The 20,496-nt window shown below is 42.2% G+C and overlaps 1 long non-coding RNA gene across 1 annotated transcript in view; it reads right to left on the bottom strand.

Annotated features, from left to right (window-relative positions):
- LOC128932226 (uncharacterized) overlaps nt 1-5,341 on the bottom strand; it is a 90,954-nt gene extending 85,613 nt beyond the window's left edge. The window contains exons 1-2 of the long non-coding RNA XR_013536441.1: nt 5,314-5,341; nt 5,093-5,176 (exon numbers count right to left, since the gene is read on the bottom strand). This is a non-coding gene — a long non-coding RNA (uncharacterized LOC128932226). The remainder of the gene's footprint in view (nt 1-5,092; nt 5,177-5,313) is intronic.
- Nucleotides 5,342-20,496: the final 15,155 nt, after the last annotated feature.

Here is a 20,496-nt window from a genome sequence, read left to right as displayed (position 1 = left end):
GAGGCAGAAAGATGGCTTGAGCCCAGAAGTTAGAGGTTGTAATGAGCTATGATTGCACCACTGCAGTTCAGCCTCAGTGACAGGGAAGGACCCTTTCTCTAATAAAAAACAAAAAGAAGGAAGGGAGGGAGGGAGGGAGGGAGGGAGGGAGGGAGGGAGGGAGGGAGGGAGGGAGATCTCTTCTCGGTCCATTAAAAGCTCATTCCCCCTGCAAGACCTAGTACAGTACATCTGTTTACATACCTATCTTCCTCACTATAGTGTGATCCTCTCCCAGTGCCCAATACAGGCACTCCCTTATCTGTTTCCCTAACAGATCCTAGCAGAGCATGGGGCCCACAGCTAGCAATCGTATTGCACCTACGAAGATTCTTTCATAAAAGAAAATACGATATCAAATAAGGCTTGCTTTGGTCAATGAAATGTAAGCAGAGTGACGTTGCATTTTCCAGCATATGCTTTAAGAGTCAGTGCACAATCTCTTTTTTCTTTTTTCATTTTTTTAATTGCATTTTAGGTTTTGGGGTACATGTGAAGAACATGCAAGATAGTTGCATAGGTACACATGTGGCAGTGTGAGTTGCTGCCTTCCTCCCCTTCACCTCTATCTGGCATTTCTCCCCATGCTATCTCTCCCCAACTCCCCCGCCTCGCTGTCCCTCCCCTATTCCCCCCAATGGACCCCAGTGTGTAGTGCTCCCCTCCCTGTGCCCATGTGTTCTCGTTGTTCATCACCCGCCTATGAGTGAGAACATGCGGTATTTCATTTTCTATTCTGTGTCACTTTGCTGAGAATGATGTTCTCCAGGTTCATCCATGCCCCTACAAAGGACACGAACTCATACAATCTCTTTTTTCCCTCTACAGTGTGGACCACCCGTTTCAGAGGTGATTATTCGGCCCCAGTCCCTGAGAGGAGACATGTAGCAGAGCCCCCAGATGTCTTGTGATGGACAATTTATATGGGTGAAAATAAGCCTTGTGTAATAAGCCACTAAGATTTGGGGTTATGTGTAATCACAGCCAAAGCTATTCTACATGACTCATTTGCCAGTGTACTCTTGTGAGTTGGATTGCTTTTCTGAATAGAGGTGAAGGGTTTTACTAAGCCATTAATTGCACTCTATTTAGTTCAGACAACATTTATCAGTCACTCAGTATAAACAGAGTACTATACTAAGAGCTAGGCTCACAGAAATAATCTTAAGATGTAGTCTGTCCTCATGGAATTCCCAGTCCAAGGAAGAAGGCAGCAATGTTCCTGTATGGCTGTACAGGATGTTAAAATAAAGAGGTATTTTTACAGAATTGGGAAACAGCACTCTCCCAAGACACTTAGATGCCTCCTCCATTCTGCCTCAGCTATCCCAACCCCTGCCCCAGTACCCCAGCCCCAGCCCAGAAATGCGTGCGTGCGTGCGCACACACACACACACATGAGTTTATTCATTTTCTGTGTGCATTATTATGCAGGCCTTATACCTGACAACCCTTCACTTCTAATTATTATGCAACATGGTAAGTCCTCCAATGGAGCATTGTTCTTTGCCTGTACTTCCCCATCATGTAAGAATGAATTTTTACCCCCAACATATCATCCAAACTTGTACCATGGAACCACCAACATTTTATTACTTTTCCTTATTTCCTTGCCTGTCTTTCCCTCTAGATCTAGTGTGTGCCGTGAGGTCAGGAATTGTGTTTTGTTCATCTCTGTGCAACATGTGGCACAAAGTATCACAAATAAGATGCTCTGGGTTTGGGGGAGAAGAGTGGCCAGGACAGAGGCAAAGAAAGGAAGGGCTAAAGAATGAATCCTCCAGAACCCCAACAATCCTAGAGTGGAACGACAAAGAGCAGGCAGTGAGGGGACCAAGAAGAAACAGGGAGAGAAATAGGAGAAGTAGGAGATGGAGTTGCAGAAAGAGGGAAAGGAAGGACGCTGAGGCATGACTGTGCCCCACAGCAGGTGCAGGAGAGGTGCCCGTCAGGTGGGAGGTTGAAGGTAGGTGGGGGAAGCCGGCATTAGGGACACCAGATTGATGTTAGGAAGGGCAGTTTAGTCCCTAATTGGGAAGGAGGGTGGGGATCTAGATGACAACTGGATGAAAAGTGAATAAGAGGTGAGACCACAGAAACAGTGAAAGTTCAGTGCTGAAGTAGGGAAAACATCCAGTCAAGAAGGGTGAAAAGGGAAGCCTGAGGAAGATACTCCTGCAGAACAAGAGAAATCTGAATGTATCTCATGCCATTTGTAGACCCAACCCAGACTGTAGGCTTCCATGACACACTCAGGGTTGGGGTAGGATCTGAACATGGGAACAACACACACTTTGCCTGCGTTTGGGGCTCAGATTCACAACCTTAGTCCTGTTGGTCTCTGGCTCAGATGATCACATTTCTGCACTCCTGGCTTTCTGTTCCAGGATGCTCGTCTAGGAGGAAGAAGAAAATTCAACTTCGGAGAGCTGCATCTGCAGCCTCGCCGACTGGTCTCAGATCCAGGGGCTCCCATGGGTTCACCATAATAACAGCTCTATAGTTAATGCTGCCTGTGTTTCTGCCCGGCTTTCACAAGACCGACACTGCCTTACTTCTGCATGTCACCTCTGCATTTATGGTTGTATAACTGCGATTTTTCCAGTCATGACAGAAAAATGTTCCTGAATATTCTCAAATATTCCTTTTTTAAAAATTCCTCTTCTGGATTCCTGGGTTCGTTGAAACTTTGGAAGTTCCTGGAGAATGTGTGTTCTAGCTGGAGATACTGGAGGCAGGGGGAAACTTCTCAACGAGAACTGCCCCGAGTTAGGGGTTACGTGCTCTATCTTCCTTGGCTGACAAACCTCCTGTCTTTGAGGAAATGCTTCAGTCACTTTTCTCCAAACAGCCTAGAATTAGTCGTTTGTTCCCATTTAAGATGATATACTATTAAAGCAATCTCCTAAGTGATTACTGAAATTATTCAGATAGAACCACTGTGATAACACATTATAGGCATGTTACTTAGCAACCAAAGAATATAGGCACTCTTAAAAATTAAGACAGGAAAAGTGAGGAGACATATTTCATTCAAAACCAGTTTTACAATGATCCATAAAAGCCACCAGAAAAATCACTGTAATGAATAAGGTAATGGCAACAAGATTAACTTTAATTACGTATTTAGACATCGTGCCCAAGCTCTTCAACAAGCATCAGTAGGAAGATGAGCAGCGGCCCATCTCTCACGGCAGAACTGTCCGTGAGTGGCCAGAGGCACAGTTCTGTGAGGTGCGGCCAGGGTGGAGTTTCCAATCGCCCCCTGGCCTTCTTCTCAGCATCCTCATCCCAGGAGCCTCTATTTCTAAACCCAACTCTTCCCACTGTCACCACTACCACCACCCTGTGCCACCATGAGTGGGGCTGCTTCACTGGATCTCGCTCAGTCCAGGCACTGTGGAGTGAGTCTGTGGCTACCATCACACCCCAGAGTGGCCAGGGAGCTCCTCGGGTTAGAGGCCAATGATGTAGGCATTGTCTCAGACAGCTGCTCTATCAGTGGTACCCTGGTTCAAGAGGGAAACTAAGAATACAGTGTAGGGCGTGGGTAATACAGCCAATGGGCAACCAACTCAGGTTTGAACTGGTGGGAGGCTAGGAATGTCAAGCATTCAGGGGTGTGTGTGTGTGTGTGTGTGTGTGTGTGTGAATATAATGGATTAAAAACCTACTCTGTGCTAGGCATTATAATACTATACGCATTTTCCTCTAATCCTCTCAATAGTCTAGCAAAGCAAACACTTTTACATCTGTTAAAATTTTCTTTTCTTTTAAATAATTGTAGGTTCAGAAGATTATAGAGAAGTTCTACACACAACTCCTCTGCTCCCAATGCCAAAATCTTACGCAACTGCAGCACAATAGCACAGTCAAGAAATTAACATTGGTATGATCCACAAACCTTATTTAGATTTCTCTGGTTATACACACACTGGCCACACAGAAATCCAAAATCCCAGTGTGGGCGTTATAGTAGGGCCTAATGAAAGTCACTGATCATTAGAGAAATGCAAATCAAAAGCACATTGAGATACCATCTCATGCCAGTTAGAATGGCGATCATTAAAAAATCAGGAAAGAACAGAAGCTGGAGAGGATGTAGAGAAATAGAACATTTTACACTGTTAGTGGGAGTGTAAAGCAGTTCAACCATTTTGGAAGACAGTGTGGCAATTCCTCAAGGACCTAGAAAAGAAATACCATTTGATCCAGCAATCCCTTTACTGGGTATATATCCAAAGGATTATAAATCATTCTACTATAAAGACACATGAACATGTATGTTTATTGTGGCACTGTTCACAGTAGCAAAGACTTGGAACCAACCCAAATCCAACCCAAATGCCCCTCAAGGATAGACTGGATAAAGAAAATGTGGCACATATACACCATGGAATACTATACAGCCATAAAAATGGATGAGTTTGTGTCCTTTGCAGGGACATGAATGAAGCTGGAATTCATCCATCATTCTCAGCAAACTAACACAGAAACAGAAACCCAAACACCACATGTTCTCACTCACAAATGGGAGTTGAACAATGAGAACACATGGACACGCGGAGGGCAGCATCACACACCATGGCCTGCAGGGTGTGTTGGGGGCTAGGGGAGGGATAGTATTAGGAGAAATACCTAATGTAGATGACGGGTTGATGGGTGCAGCAAACCACCATGGCACATGTATACTTATGTAACAAACCTGCACATTCTGCACATATATCCCAGTACTTAAAGTATAATTTTTTAAAAAAGAAAAAGAAAGAAAGAAAGCGTTGGAAACGGTGTGGCCCGGGTCCATGTAACTGTAGGGCCGATGGGACTGTGGACCTATCTGGTAGCTCCATCCTCAAATCCTCAAATCCAGATGTATTGTACAGCAGAAATAGGTACAACAGAGTAACTAGCAAAATCTCTACACTTGTTTCCTAACCTGTTGAGTGAAGGCTAAATTATGGTAGGAAGAATCAAGTGGAAACCCCAGCAGCTATCATCCTCTCCCCAGTGCCCACTCTCAGCTACGGTAGAAAAGCAAAGGCAAAATGCATACCTGGAGGGCTTTGAGACATCAGTGCCACCATCAAAGCCCAGAGAGACAAAGCGATGTTGGTTCCCATCACATCCCTAATTTTGCCTAGAACAAACATCAGATGAGTTATGAAGAATGACTATAGATTATCACCAAAAAAATCCGGTAATGATAATGACAATAATGACAATCAAAGCTGCAGTTTCATTTGTCGCAGCTTTACTGTCAGGACCAACACTTACTGTTACCTGACCCCTGAGCCCTGACCCTGAGAACTAGGTCAGCTTTTGTATCTACATAGCTTGGCGGAATTGTGATGAACTTGATATGTCACAGAACATCATGCCAGTCCATTACACTGATGACATTATGCTATTTGGTCTTATGAGCAGATCATATGAGGATCTTAGATGCCTAAGGAGACATCCACATGCCAAAGGTCAGGCGATAACCCCTGTGAAACTTCATGTGAACCTGTAATATAGAAGTTTTTAGGGTTCCAGTGGAGTGCAGTGGGGGGAGAACTTCCCTCCAAAGTAAGAGCCAAGTTGCTGCACAAAAAAAGCATGATACTTTTGTTTGGGGAGGCATATATGGGTATGTGTGATTACAGTTTATTTGCCAGGAAAATCATAAGACTGACAGTTTTGAGTGGAGCAGAAATCAAAAAAGGATTCTTCAGCAGGTTCATGCTGTGGTGCAAGCTGCCCTGCCACTTAAACCTTATTACCAACAGACCCACTGGCATGGAAAGTGCTGGTGCAGCTCCACTGGGGTGGCTGGCAAGCCCCAATGCTCTCTTCTGCTGACAACTATTCTCCATCCTAAAAGCAGCCAATGTCTGGCTACTGGGCCCTGGTAGAGGCTTTATACTTCACCAGGAGATACCAACTTGGCTATGCAACCCAACAGTCCATCATGAATCAAATTCACCAAACCATCAAATCAGACATGCACAGCAACATCCCATTACAAATTGGAAGTAGTTAGTATATAGGAAACCAGCCCAAGCAGGTCCAGAAAGCATGGGCAAACTGTACCAACAGCTGCCTCTCACTGCCATGACTCCAGCAACAGCTGCTCCACGACCTCACCCTTATCCACACCTGTGACCTCAGGGAGAGTCCCCTATATCCAGTTACCAGGGGAAGATAAAGCACAGTCCTTGTCTACAAATGAATCCTCATGGTGTGCAGGCATGAGCCAGAAGTGGATGCTTTTCATACTACACTTTTAGGGATGACCCTGAAAGGCAGTGATGAAGGCAAATTATCGTGGTAGGCAGAACTTCGAGTGGTGCATCTAGTCTTCCACTTCATGCGGAAGGAGAAATGGCCTGGGATACAAATCTGTAATGACTCACAGGCAACAGCTAATGGCTTGGCTGCTTGCTCACAGACTTGGAAAGAATTGAAAATTAGTGACAAGGAACTCTGGGGTAGATTCATGTAGGTGGCTCTTTTAGAATGAGCATGGAACACAAAGATGTTTATAGCTCATGTACATGTCAGCCAGAGGACATGTCCTCTGACAGAGGAGTGTCCTAGTAGCCAGGTAGAAAGAAGAGCCCACTCAAAGCCTCTCAGTCAGCCACTCCAGGGCCTGCTCCATGGAGGCTGTGCATGCTTGACAGCACGGTCAGTCTTCCTTCACCACATATGATCTAGCCACCATACCAGAGGCCAGCTCCCCAAACTCAGAGGCCAACACTGAGCCCCCAGTATGACATAATACCCTGGAAAAAACACTCAGTTTCTTGGAAAGGATAACATTTTGTCCTCACATGAAGAGGCACATTAAAAATGTAAATTTGCCTCCCCTCTCAGCACTTCCACTGACACCTATTCTTAGATGCAAAAAATGTTATGTCAGCCAGGCACATGCTTGTAATCCCAGCTACTTGGGAGACTGAGGCAGGAGAATTGCTTGAACCAGGGAACTGAAGGTTGCAGTGAGCCAAGATGGCACCACTGCACTCCAGCATGGGTGACAGAGTAAGACTCCATCTCAAAAAAAAAAAAAGAGAATGCATTGTTCATTTTTAAATGTGTAAATATTTCAGCCCAGGTATTTTTTAAAGATTTGTTATTTGCCCCTATTTTTCAACAACTATTTCTACAAGGTAAAACTCATGAAATACATTGTCTCTATGAATATTTTCAACATTTCACCCAAGGTAGGGGCTACAAATCAAAGACCTTCTTTCAATACAGAATATAGACTTACAATTAGTTAAAATTTCATCAAAAAGTTCTTCCTGCAATTCAATATATTCCAAAGTGCACTTATAGTAATTCAAAATCAAATTTTAAATACCGTTTGAATTTTTATTGTTTAATTCGTTCTGTTTTTCTCTAGCCTTTTATAGAGGTGAATTCTAATGCCTTCCCAGGCAAGCTTTTCTCTCAATAATTATAATTCACCAAAAACTTCAAAAGCTGAAGATTTTGGTGTCATCCTTTGAATACAATGATTAAAAACTTCCAGCTGATTTTAAACAAGCTATAACCCAAATTTATCAGAAACATTAAGAGAAAATTCATGCCCTTGTAGAATACAAAGGTTATTTTACAAAGTCATTCCTCAAAGGCTCAAGCATAACTAAACTCCAGCTCAGAGTTATCAGTGAAGACAGAAAGCATCATCTTTAAAAAAAAAAATACAAAAAAACTATCACAAAAATGTAGCTCAATTACTGCAACTGTGATAAAGTATAAATATTTGTAAATTTTGACAACTCCAGCTTCTGTTTTGGTTGGTAAAATGTTGTAGCTTGTTTGAATGAAATTATAATCATGTGTATATAACAATTACTCACAGATTTATGCCTCATAAACTCTTAGTAAAAACATTGCTTTGACCACAATACTTGGTCCCACCAAAATTTGTATTTGTCTTTATCTCCATAAATATAAATAATTTTATCTCTAATATCAAACTTTATTTACAATAACTTTATTACAATAATATTCCCTTCAACAGAGTGAACTTCCGAAAGCTTTATTTTGATTCCATGAAACAGATGAAAAACACAAACATTATTGGAATTAACTAACTTCAATTTGAAGGCTCTGAGGACATTTATTTTAATCAATCTTCATTTATTTGTTACAAAGTTCTGCTAATGTCATGAAAATATAAAGAGCCATCATTTCACTTTCTACGAACGAATTAGAACATTTGGAATTTCAAATGAGCAAGATTAGTTTAGAAGACTAGTTCTTTGATCTAAATGAAAAGTCATGATTAACCAAGTGATGTGTAAAACCATCTTCTGCAACTGCACGTGCTAAATTGTCATCTTTAGGCACAGTCTTCTTAAAATAACTACCAATTTTTGAAGCAGATGCTGAAGCCTCTTCATGAGATTTTTGTCTTCTTTTCATGTGGTCAGTGAGACAGAATAGGGTCTAGAGACAGGGAGTCTTCACTTTAGCATTTGATTGGTTGCTACCCCAGTCTTTCTTTGCACAGGAGGCAACTTCACTTCAGCCTCCAATTGGTCAGAGGCCAAGTCTTCATTTGCATGGGGTATAACTTCACTTCAGCCTCTGATTGGTCACAGGTCAAGCCTTCACTTCAGCCTCCAACTGGTTGCAGGCCAAGTCTCCATTTAAATAGGGAGTAACCAATAGGAATTCTAAAGGGCACTTAAACCCCAGAAGATTTGCAACTGGGGTTTTTGAGCCTCTTGTTCCAGCAGGCTCCTGTTCTGTGGAGTGTACTTTCACTTCAATAAATCTATGCTTTTGTCTTTCATTGCTTGGTTTGTGCATTATGTACAATTCTTTGTTCAATACATCTAAAATCTGGACAGCTCCTAGTCAAGACTCGCCACCTCTAACAGTCAGTAATATCACTATGGGCCCCATGATGGGTGGCAAATATTCACAATCATTGGGGGCAAGTTACCCATTCATCAACTTTTTTAAGAAGTAAAAATGTATTACTTAAGCTTTTATTAAACACAGACCACCATTTTTTTAGATTTTTACTACCAAGTGAGTTTATCAAAAGCAAATAAATAAGATAGGCATGGTGACTTATGCCTTTAATCCTAGCACTTTGGGAGGCCAAAGCAGGAAGATTGCTTGAGTCCAGGAGCTAGAGACCAGCTGGACAAGATAGGGAGAGCCTGGGCATAATAGGGAGATCCCATCTCTACAAAAAATTATCCAGGCATAATGATGCATGCATGTAGTCCCAGCTACTCAGGAGGCTGAGGCAGGAGGATTGCTTGAGTCTGGGAGACAGAGGTTGTAGTGAGATGTGACTGCACCACTGCATTCCAGCCTGGGTGACAGAGTGAGTCCCTATCTCAATAAATAACTAAATAGTTGTAGTCATTTAATCATACAGTAAATATACAGTAAATGATAATGCCAAAGTACTCAGACTACTTTTCCTATTCTCTGTGGCAGAACAATACAGCCTCTACTTCTATATACATTTCCTGTACACCTATTTTACAATCCCAAATTTCCCAGTGCCCACAGTGACCAACAGCCTGGTGGCTATAGCACAGGCCACTGTCCAACTATGTGGTAAACCAAGTGTCTGATGAGGGCACTAACATTGAATCTATCTTCCACCACCATCTGAAATTGAATGGAATTAGCTGTCTCCAGCTAGTTGTATCTGAGCACACTTTGTTTTATCAACAAACACCCTGGATGGTCTGAAAGAGAACATTCCATCTGTAAGTGGGTTATTGCTGGTTGCCAACTACATTAGCCACATGTTAAAGTAAGAATTCTACTCACTACATGCTTGTACCCCACATGTCTAGATGAGAGTATGGTGGAAGCTAGAAATACAAAGTATTAGCTGATGTTAGTGCAATTATTAATAATAATAGTCTGTTTAAAACTAAAAAATCTAAAACAAATGATTACACTGAGCAAGACACCCTCAGAACAGTCATAAACTGGGACAGATCCAGGAAAACTGCTATAGTCACCCTATCAGTGGGGGAATTGATACTGGAAAGACTGACTGTCATCCTTAATAAACACTAGCGACTCTAAAGGTGGAACAGGCATACATCGTGTGCCTCCTGTGTGCTGTAATATGAACTACGAAGTCCCATCTATGAAGTTTTGCTGCTAAAAATAAAATATTAAACTGAATCTAATCAAGTTCCCTGGAATTTCCAGGAAATGTGATGGACAAGTTAAATGACACTGCAAGAAAGCAAACAAAAAATTCTAGAATATGGGCATTCTATGGGAAAACTATCTTGGGTTCTTCAACAAGTAACCGGCCTTTTAAAAAACTGCAGCAGGGAAATGAGGAAACAGGGAAACTGCTCTTGGGTTAAAGAGACAGTAGATGCAATTTCCAAATATAATAAGACGATCTTATTTAGATCCTAGTTTAAATAACCAGCATTAAAAAGCCATTTTGAGACAATCAAGATGTCAGAAGGTACTAGGAATTATTGTTACTTCTGATGCAATCGTTGTGTTATTTTTTTAAATGTTCCATTTTCCTGAATTTCTGCTGAATTATATAGTGATAATATAATGGGCTTTCTGAGATTTGCTCTAAAATACCTCAGCAGAGAACACATGATGGACAAAAGAAGCAAATGTAACACAATCATGCTAACTCAAGCATGTGGGTGTTGGGTAGATGGAAGCTCATTATATTATTAATATGCATATTACTCTAGGCATAATGTAACAATTTATATCATTGATTACATTCATGATTATTATATTAATATAACATAAATAATACAATATAATATTAAAATGTAATTAATATTAGGCCTTATTATGCTATTCTTTCCTCTTTTATGCATACTTTCTATTTTGTCTTTAAAATTAAAAGTTTAAATGTCGAATAAGGTAGGGCCAAGAATGTTGTAAGCTCTCCCTCTATTTTTCAATCAATCCATTAGTCAACGCTGCTTCAGTTAATCAAAGAGCCAGGATTCTTTCAAGATAGCTAGAAGAGATTTTGAATGCTACCACTGAAAAGAAATGATCATGTCTAAAGTGTGCATATGGTAATATAATCACACATGCATTGAAACATCACACTGCACTCCATAAATGTTATTATTGTGTCCATTTTAATTTTTTTAAATTAATTTTTTTCAATAATAGCAAGGATGCTACCAATTAGTTAGACTGTAATGTTTCCATTTTGTCATCTGCTGAAAGCAATGGAAACCACATTTCCTTCATTTTCTTCGTGCTACAATTACAGTTTGAATGTGGTGCTTGCTATCCATTTTCATTCAGGTTGTTCTGGGTTTTAGCTGGTGGGCATTCATGTTAGCTTCTATCACCCAACTTGGCCTTTATAAAACCCAGCCAAGATACTGGAAATGAACTCAGCCCCCTGGGCCATGGCCACTGATCTCTTCTTTGTGGGTTCTGAGGGTCTGATTGCCTTTATTTAATTTGTTAAAGACTTCCTTCCATCTACAGCTCTTCCCTCTGACGTCTCTGGCCAAGGGCTCCCATTCTGAATTCTGTGAGAGATGGTTTCCTGACAGCTAATGTCCTTGACCAACATGTCCAGCTTTCTTCTCTCTCCAACATGCCTCATCTCTTGGTCTGACAGACGTCACTTGCCTCCTACCAGATTTGTTTCTTTGGACCGCACCCGTGCTACTTGTCAGTCCTACTCCATCTTGGTCATACAGGGAAGATGATATTTGTCTGGGTGGTTTATTGTTAGTTTGTTTGTTTATTTTTAGATAGAGTTTCACTTTATTACCCAGGCTGGAATACAGTGCCACAATCTCAATTCACTGCAACCTCTGCCTTCCAGGTTCAAGGAATTTTCATGTCTCAGCCTCCCAAGTAGCTGAAATTACAGGCACCTGCCACCATACCCATCAACTTTTGTATTTTTAGTAGAGACAGGGTTTTGCCATGTTGGCCAGGCTGGTCTTTAACTCCTGACCTCAAGTGATCCACCCCCTTGACTTCCCAAAGTGCTAGGATTACAGGCGTGAGCCACCATGCTGGGCCACTGTCTAGGTGTTTCCGAACCTGCAAAGTTTCATTATTTTCCATACTCTGTGCATTTGTATAAAATCAGAGGCCAGAAATGTTGTTTCCAATCATTTGGCTTTTTTTTTCTATAAATGGAAGCACAGATAAATCCTCTCTTTTTAGTCTTCTAAAGCACCTAGCAGCCATCCTGATACATAGCAGATACTGCATAAATATTTTTGCAATGAAAATATTACATATGCCCACCATTCTGAAGCATCACGATTAGAAGTATTTTCCATTTCTCCCCAGTAAATGCTGATTTAAAGCTATTAGAATCCAGCTGGGCAAATCTCCCACAAATACAGTCTTCCAGGTCTACTGAGATGCATTTTATCCCTTAGCAGGATCCTGCCTACCCCCATCCCACCTCCAGTATTAAGAGCCAAAGTTCTGAAAACGACCACTAGCTGTGTGAACATAATCAAGTTACTTAACTGTAACTTGCTGAGGAACTATAAAAGAATAATCATGTCTACTTCACAGAAAATCAAACAAGCCTATGAATATAAAACATTTAAAACAGTGCCTGACAAACAGTAAGTATAGTATCCAGTAGATGTTAGCACATATTATTATTACTGAAGTCACTAAGCTGTTACGGTCTTGACTCTGGTTGTTTTAATCTTTGACTGACATTGAATATTTTTTTAATAGCAAAGAGGTGTTAAGGCAATGAGGACAAAAAAAAATCCAAATCCTGAATGTGAAAGCAACATTAGCAGAATTCCGGGACATGTGCCAGCAGACCAGCAGGCAGCACCCGCATATGTCCCTGTTAAAAGACTTGCTCATCTACAAAGTGATGCCTGCAAGCAGCCTCTGGAAGCAGCTGCAGGTTAGCCCTCTGCTTTTAAAGGTTATTTGCTGACTGGGACACCCTGCCCACTCAATAGTTAGGAAAAGAAATAAAGAGAAGACGTGTACGACCAGAAGAAAACACTTTTAACTTGTCTAAAATGAAAAATTAAATCACCCCCTTTCCTGAGTGTTATTTCCCAAGATAAGAAGGATGGTCGGAAGATGTTGTTATGCCAAAAACCCAGTGCCAAGGATGAAAAGTTCTGATACGCATGTTAAAAAAATGTATTGGAAGGCAAGCCTTCTGGAAATGTGGCTAAAAATACTCAGGACCAGACTAAGAATTGAGACAGAACTTAGAGGTCATCTCATTTATTTCCATGACTTTACAGATGAGGAAACCGAGTCCCAGTGAAATTAGTACTGTACCAGACACAGGTCTTCCCTTTTCCCACTTTAAGCAGCCCATGATGGTTCAGTTAGACCAAAGGTACACTATTCAAATCATAGTAGAAGAGGCAGATACTCTACTAAGGACCTAATGAACAAAAATATAGTTTATAACTTTTGGAAGAATAATATAGAAAAATACAAATCAACATATGGAACATAATAAAGAAGACATGGGAAGACTCCTCCCAAACATTACCCAATATGAGTGCTGCCAGAGAAAATCATTCCTGGAATTTTCATATGTATCCCAAATCATATAATTTCCAGCCAGTCCTTCTCTTGATTTTTCCAGGATAAACTCAGTGGACTCCAAATTTCTGTCATCATTTCCCGTGTTCTTTATTGCTTCCAAAATCCTAGCCAGAGGTTTTATTCACTGTGGATGCCCTCTACCAAGTCTGAGAGCTAAGAAGGGCATTGAGAAGAGGAAGATTTAACGATATAGTCATTAAATATAAGCCATTTATTTCCAAGGGTCTTAAACATTTGATGGATAGGTGGATGGATGGATGGGTGGGTCAGTGTGTTTTAAGTTTTTTGAGAGGTCCTACAGCAACCTGGTTAAGAGTACAGTTTCTGGAGTCAGAATGCCTAAGCTTAAATCCTAGCTCCATAATTTTCTAGTTATGTGATCTTTGGTGAGGTACTTAATCTCTATATGTCTCTTTCTTTCTTTCTGTCTTTCTTTTTCTCTCTCTCTCTTTCTTTCTTTCCTTCTTTCTTTCTTCTTGATGGAGTCTCACTCTGTTGCCAGGCTGGAGTGCAGTGGTGAGATCTCGGCTCAATGCAACCTCTGCCTTCTGGGTTCAAGTGATTCTCGTGCCTCAGCCTCCTGAGTAGCTGGGATTACAGGCACACACCACCACCACACCAAGCTAATTTTTCTGTTTTTAGGACAGACAGGGTTTCACAATGTTGGCCAGGATGGTCTCAATCTCCTGACCTCATGATCTGCCTGCCTTAGCCTCCCAAAGTGCTGGATTATAGGAGTTTGCCACTGCACCTGGCCTATCTCACTCAGTTTCTTCATCTGAAAAATAGGTGTGATGGGGAATTAGCTCAAACCGTTGTGAGGATTAAATGTGTTAATGCACATACAGCCTGCAGAAAATTCTCTGGCATACAGCAAAGATATAATTAAACCTTCCTTACTATCCAGTGGTCACTCATCTGGCCACCACAGTTATCCAGAAAAGTCCTTTCAAAGTAAACCTTTCAACAAAACCTGGGCACTACAACTTGGCTGCCTAAGTCATAGCCAAGCCTCATCTTGTTTTGCAGTAAATTCTAACAAGTATATCCGCCCTCCCTGTACAGAAAATTAAAGTAACAAGTAAATGTCTTCCTCCAGATGCCAGCCCCAGAAGCAGCTCCATAATTACTCATTCGAACTATTTTTGTGGAACACCTACTGTCTCCATAGCATAGTGAGAAGACCAGATATTTTCCATACTCCAGGAGGTCACAATCTGGTAGGGAAAACGAGTTACACAGAAATGCATAGGTGACACCACAAGAGTGAAAGAAGCAGGTGCAAGAGAAACAGCAGATCGGGTGTGCTCCATGTTAACCCAGCAATACAGAGGAGCAAATGCTGCTTCTTGGTGTAGGGAGGTCAGTGGGCCATGGGAGACAGGAAGCTAGAGCTGCCAATATACAGACGGGAGGAACCTCCTCTCACACTCCAACATGAATACCACCAGACTGCCAAAAAATTAAAATGATAATTTTTGGAGGAAGACATACATACACAAACCTGCATGTGGAAACCAGACATAAACCCACAGAACATCAGTCAGTATCACAGACAAGGCTGCATGAGTCAACATGGGGTTCTTTACGGCTGCGTCTCCTTAACAGGAGGCACTGGGCTTCCAGGAGCACCAGGATTTCTTCCAGTTTTCCAAGCTGTGAGGCCCCACCTCTTCAACTCTCAGCTTCCCCTGCCCTGGCCTGGCTCTTCCTAACAGTGCAGAAGCCTACCATGGATGCACATTTCCTAAACTGTAGATTCATTCCTTTAATAACTCTTAATGTCAATTTAGCCAGCACAGCCTGTGCAGCAATTTATGACTGAGTAGGAGGCAGAACAAAGCCGGGCTAAGCAGGATGAGTAAGCTTTCCCAAGCCTCCCTTCTATTAGCTGGGTTGGCAAGGGACTTGGTGAAGGCTCTAAAACTCACATTGAAAATGACTGTTCTTTCCTGGCTGTTCACACATGGTTTAGCCACTTTGTAATGATTAACAGGTCTGTCTCACCTGCAGAAAGTTTGCAATGCTCACTTCCTACCGGGGTGGTTGGCAAGAGCTGCCCAGAGCTTGTCCCTACAGGGACACTTGTGGAAGTGACTCTGTCATCCTCAAAATCCCAGCATCTTTTCTACAAGGCATCAGAGAATAGTCTTGCAATTAGAGCCAGAAAGACCATTTGTCATCAGCCTAGACCCAGAGTCTCTGACATGAGGCTGTGCTTAAAAGCTGGTTGTTAGTTGCATGAAAATGCTGGAGAAAAGCCCAGACCTGTGGCTCTGGGTTGGTGAGCATCTATGGTATAGTCTGTCTAGGAAGGCTACAGGAGTTTCCACCTCCCTCGCTGCATGGGAAATGGTCCATTTTTAGGACATTTGCCTGAGATGATCCCTTGAACATACTCCTGGTCCCTTAAAACTCAGCCCTAAAAATCACTGAAAAAGTTATAAAAATGAAAAAAACCTGTTTGGAGTGGAGGGGAAGCTGAAGGTGAAGCACTGCCATTTCTAAGTAATTTGGGTTAGAAAGAGAGGAAGACTTTGGAAGATCCTCTGTTTCCAGAAAAACACTCAAATGGGTCATTTGGGTATGTAAATATCAAGCCAGGACCATAATTGGAGAAGAGGCTTTTGAGACACAGCTGTGGTTCTTGAGACTGAAACACTCTTTGTGCTCACAAAAAAAATATTGTCTGCATGTAAAGTACTTTCTATTCCACACACTGAGTTGCCTTTGGGGAAATTTTACTTCATTTTATGTTTTAAGAATGGGTTGAGTCATTTTTATGCAGGAAAATTGCTGTTTGTTCTTGGGGTGATAGGCATGCTTTTGTTTAATCAGTGGCTGTCAGGGAACTGGGGATGAGGCTCAGACGCTAAAGGAGATACTCTTGAGGAATGAAATGAAAGCTCAAGCACCAGTTCTGTAGCTTCAGAAGTCTGGAAGGAGGCCACGCTCTACAGTTCTGGTTGGAATGCTCCTGCACCCCAGGAATGGCAGGCAGCTCTGAGAGCTTCAGAGACAGGCCCCTGGTGAGGACATGGGTGATCTCACCAGGGACATCATCATGATGGCTGACAGGACAGTCAACAGCTTCCTGGGCTGTGCCAAAGGAGCCAGAGCCTTCAGAGACAATTCCCTTGGCAAAGTCATTGGCATTATCACCGAGAACATATTGGCCAGTTCCAGGGCCATGCATGTTGACTAGAAAGGGAGCCAGAAAGAAAAAGAAAGAACCCAAATTCTGGAATGCCAACTTGGAATCAATCACTCAGAAATAATTGGTATCATCTTTGAGGGATGTTAAGATCCTGTCGGCAAGAAGATGGTTTAAGGCTGTCATTTGTATTCCAACCTGGCAAACTTTATGCCAGCCCTGTTGTCTTTGAAAAGACATGTCTATTCCCAGTTCTATTACTAATTGCATATGGCTTTTGTTAAACTGCCTTAGATACTTGAGTTCTGTTTTTTAGTTAGCCCCAGGTGATCTACATCCACTTGTTCTGGAGCCTGAAGGGACAGGGACTAGATTGCCTTCAGTGAAGAAAAAGGAACTGTAGGGGTCTGTTGCCCCTGGAAACATAATTCAAAAGACAACATACAATAAAACAGAATAGGACATATGAGTAAGAAACCTATGCAAATGGAGGATAAAGGTAGTAACATTGTAGGGAACTATCTCAGCTGGATTCTTCCGGACACAGACTCTGTGACAAGGATTTGAACATGAGTAGTGTATTTGGAAGTCACAAGCAAAAACTGTAGAGAAGTAGGAAAGTGATACAGAGAGGATAAAGCAGCGAATAAAATGTGCATATTAAACCAACTGAAACAATGGGCAGCTAGAGATGAATCCCACTGGAAAACTCTAAGAAACTGCAAATTACATGCCTCAGCCTACTCTATTAATGAAAAACCTGGCATATGTACACATTCACTCCTGTCTGCCATTGGCTGAGGGTGATCCCAGAGAGCTGTTAATTCCCCAGTGCTGGGAGAGCAGGCAGAGAAGCTTTCGGGAAAAAGTTCTTGTAGGAAAAGTTCTCCAGTGCAGAGAAGTAGATATCATCCAGAATGCAATGAAATGCTAGGGCCCCAGATACGTGAGCAGGGCACTAAGAGAGGCTGTCAAGTCTAGCCTCAGATCTACTTGTGGCACTTGTTTTTTAAGGCAAGGTCACCAGGTTCCCAGACCTCTGTATTCTACCTATGAGAAAAATGTATAATAGTCATTGATTTAAAATATTCACTGCATCTTGAAGGATGATATCTCATCCTTTCTGGGTATCATCTCCAAGTCAACAAGTAATCTGCACCTTTAAGAAACCATGCCAACATTCTATTAGGCCAGCCACTTCTGAATGATGTGTAATACACATCTGCACCAGTGGAGGGCAAGGTCATGTGCCCATTGTCACATTCCTTCACTGTAAAGCAGATCATTTAGTCTGAGGTGGTATAGTGTGGGATCCCATGATGACAAACCAGAAAGACTGAGAACCTTCATAGAGTCATGCTAGCAGAGACACTAAAGACACGTAAGGAAACCCATACCTAGAGTTTAACATAATCCCAATAGCATGACTCAGCATGCCTTCCAGGATGGAAGAGTCCTAATGTAATCAACCTGCAACCAGGTAGCTGGTTTGTCTCCTAATAGGTGATTCCATATCCAGTCTTGGCTGCTGACAGTTCTGATGGTCAGCAATAATAGGAGCTAGATCAGCCTTGCAATGAATCCCATGTTCTTGGGCCCATGCATAGCCTCTGTCTCCACCTCCATTACTAACATTCCACAGCCTCATTCTGCAAGAATCAGGGTGACCAAGGAGAGGGCCTGCTCTGATTTCCACTGAACACATCTTCTTACTCCCTTGGTTGTTCTGTGCCTCCTGCACAGAGGATGCTGCTTTTTGGCATTGATGAGAAAACAAAGGTCCTCACACTCCCCTAGATACATCACACACCTCTTATTTGACATCTTGTCTCTGAGCTTCTAAGCCTCTGGTCAAACAGCTAAGTCATTCAGTGCTACTTATTAATCTGAGTGTGTCCTTACCTCAGACTTCTTCCTCCAAACAAAATTGGTTGCCAGGCATGCTATTCTAAGCTCTGCCCACTGGGAGAATTTCCCCTACCACTGTCTTTCAGAACTATCACTGAGCAGAGCTGTAATGCAGCAACGTAACAATTGTACCAACTCACTGAGCTGACCCACCCACGAACAAGGTCCAAGACTTTTTCTCCTTGATCAGCTGTTCATAGGGAAGCACCAATGAGGCCATAGTGCAGGCACTGATGCAAAAAAGACAGATGTACATAGATATGGACTATTTATTCTTATAACCTGTGTTTTCAGAGATACCCAGGTCACAAATGTAATATTTCTGTGGTATAATGGATTGCTGCTACACCTGTCTGAAAATACCCAAAATATGATGGAAGACTCCAGCCACTTGCTGTCACATGGTCAACTGTTCAGTCTCTACCAAGGCCTAGAAGCATGCCAAGAAATGCTGAATAATTCTGTGCTGCAGATGGCCTGGTCTTGCTCTAGAACCCTAGAATTCTTCCCTGCAAATTCTCCCAATGATGTTTGTCAAAGGCACCACAGAACATTCTGGTACACCAGAATAGAGCATCAGTTTTCCCCAGGCAACTGGATCATTAAAATTTCACTAATCTGAGAGGCCCCTGGATTTGTGAGATCTATTTCCCATTTTCTGATGTATGGGTATCCCAATAGGGCATCCAAAGTATTTGCCATCTGCTCCTCCAGATCTGAATAACATATCCCAAGAACAAAGCACTGGAAGATTTGGTGTCTGGTTAAGGTTCGTCCTTCATAGACAGCACATTCCCATTGCATCCTCATCTGGTGGAAGGCGCTAGCTAGCTTTCTGTGATCTCTTTCATAAGGGCACTAATCCCAGCCATGAGGACTCTGCCCTCGTGTCATAATCACCTCCCAAAGGCCCCATCTGCTAATATCATCACCTGGGGGGCTAGGATTTCAATATATGGATTTCAGGCGGGTACAAATATTCAGACAATAGCAATAGCATAGGTCTGGGACATGGCAAAGAATGTATCCTGCTGTCCATTACAGGTAAATGCAAACTGCTTTGGATCCTTCCTGTTGATAGGAATTGAGAAGCATGCATTTGCCAGATTGATAGCTACATATTAAGAGACAAGGCTGGGCTGATTTGTTCAAGTAAAGATACAATATATACACAACTATAATTGGGATCTACCACTTGATTAAATTCACAGCAGCCCATTGTCAGGCAGGTGACTTGGCCAGGGATAAGGTCACGACAACCATCCCTGCAAATCTCTGGGGTGGGGGTCGGGCAGTGGGGGATACTAATTTCTGCCATCCCATCAAAATGAGATTTTGTTTTTGACTTACTATCTTAGCTGGAGATGTGGAAATGCATGGGGGCCATCTTGGAGGCCTCCACTTGGTCTTCCCTATGGGTCAGTGAACCACAGTAAAAGAACCAATCTGAGGCTTCTGTCTACCAATATATCCATTTACATTATACACCCAAGGACCAGGGAAATGACCACAGGTGGGTCAGTAGACTCTGGACCAGCTATGACCTGGGCTTGGACTCTAATCAACAGACTGCCAAATGCTTCCAGTCTGATGGCCAGGGGAATGGACTTCCAAATGCTTCCAATCTGATAGATGGAAAGAATGGAATACTTATCTCCTAGTGTTGCAGATCTTTCTTCAGGGGAAGTACCTGAGAAAACCCTCATGTATAGGAACCATATTGGGGCATGATCTTGGAAACAACACCCATCAGGGAACGAGAAAGCAACCTGGGCAGGGGATGATGTTGAACCATGAAACAATTGTAAGAGAGGCCTCAGTTCCACAGGGAACTCTGAAACTGG

The sequence above is a fragment of the Callithrix jacchus genome, chromosome 5 (assembly GCF_049354715.1).
Source record: "Callithrix jacchus isolate 240 chromosome 5, calJac240_pri, whole genome shotgun sequence".
NCBI classification, from domain to species: domain Eukaryota; kingdom Metazoa; phylum Chordata; class Mammalia; order Primates; family Cebidae; genus Callithrix; species Callithrix jacchus.
Note: the sequence above shows the minus strand (reverse complement) of the source record. Positions and strands in the feature narration are given on the sequence as shown.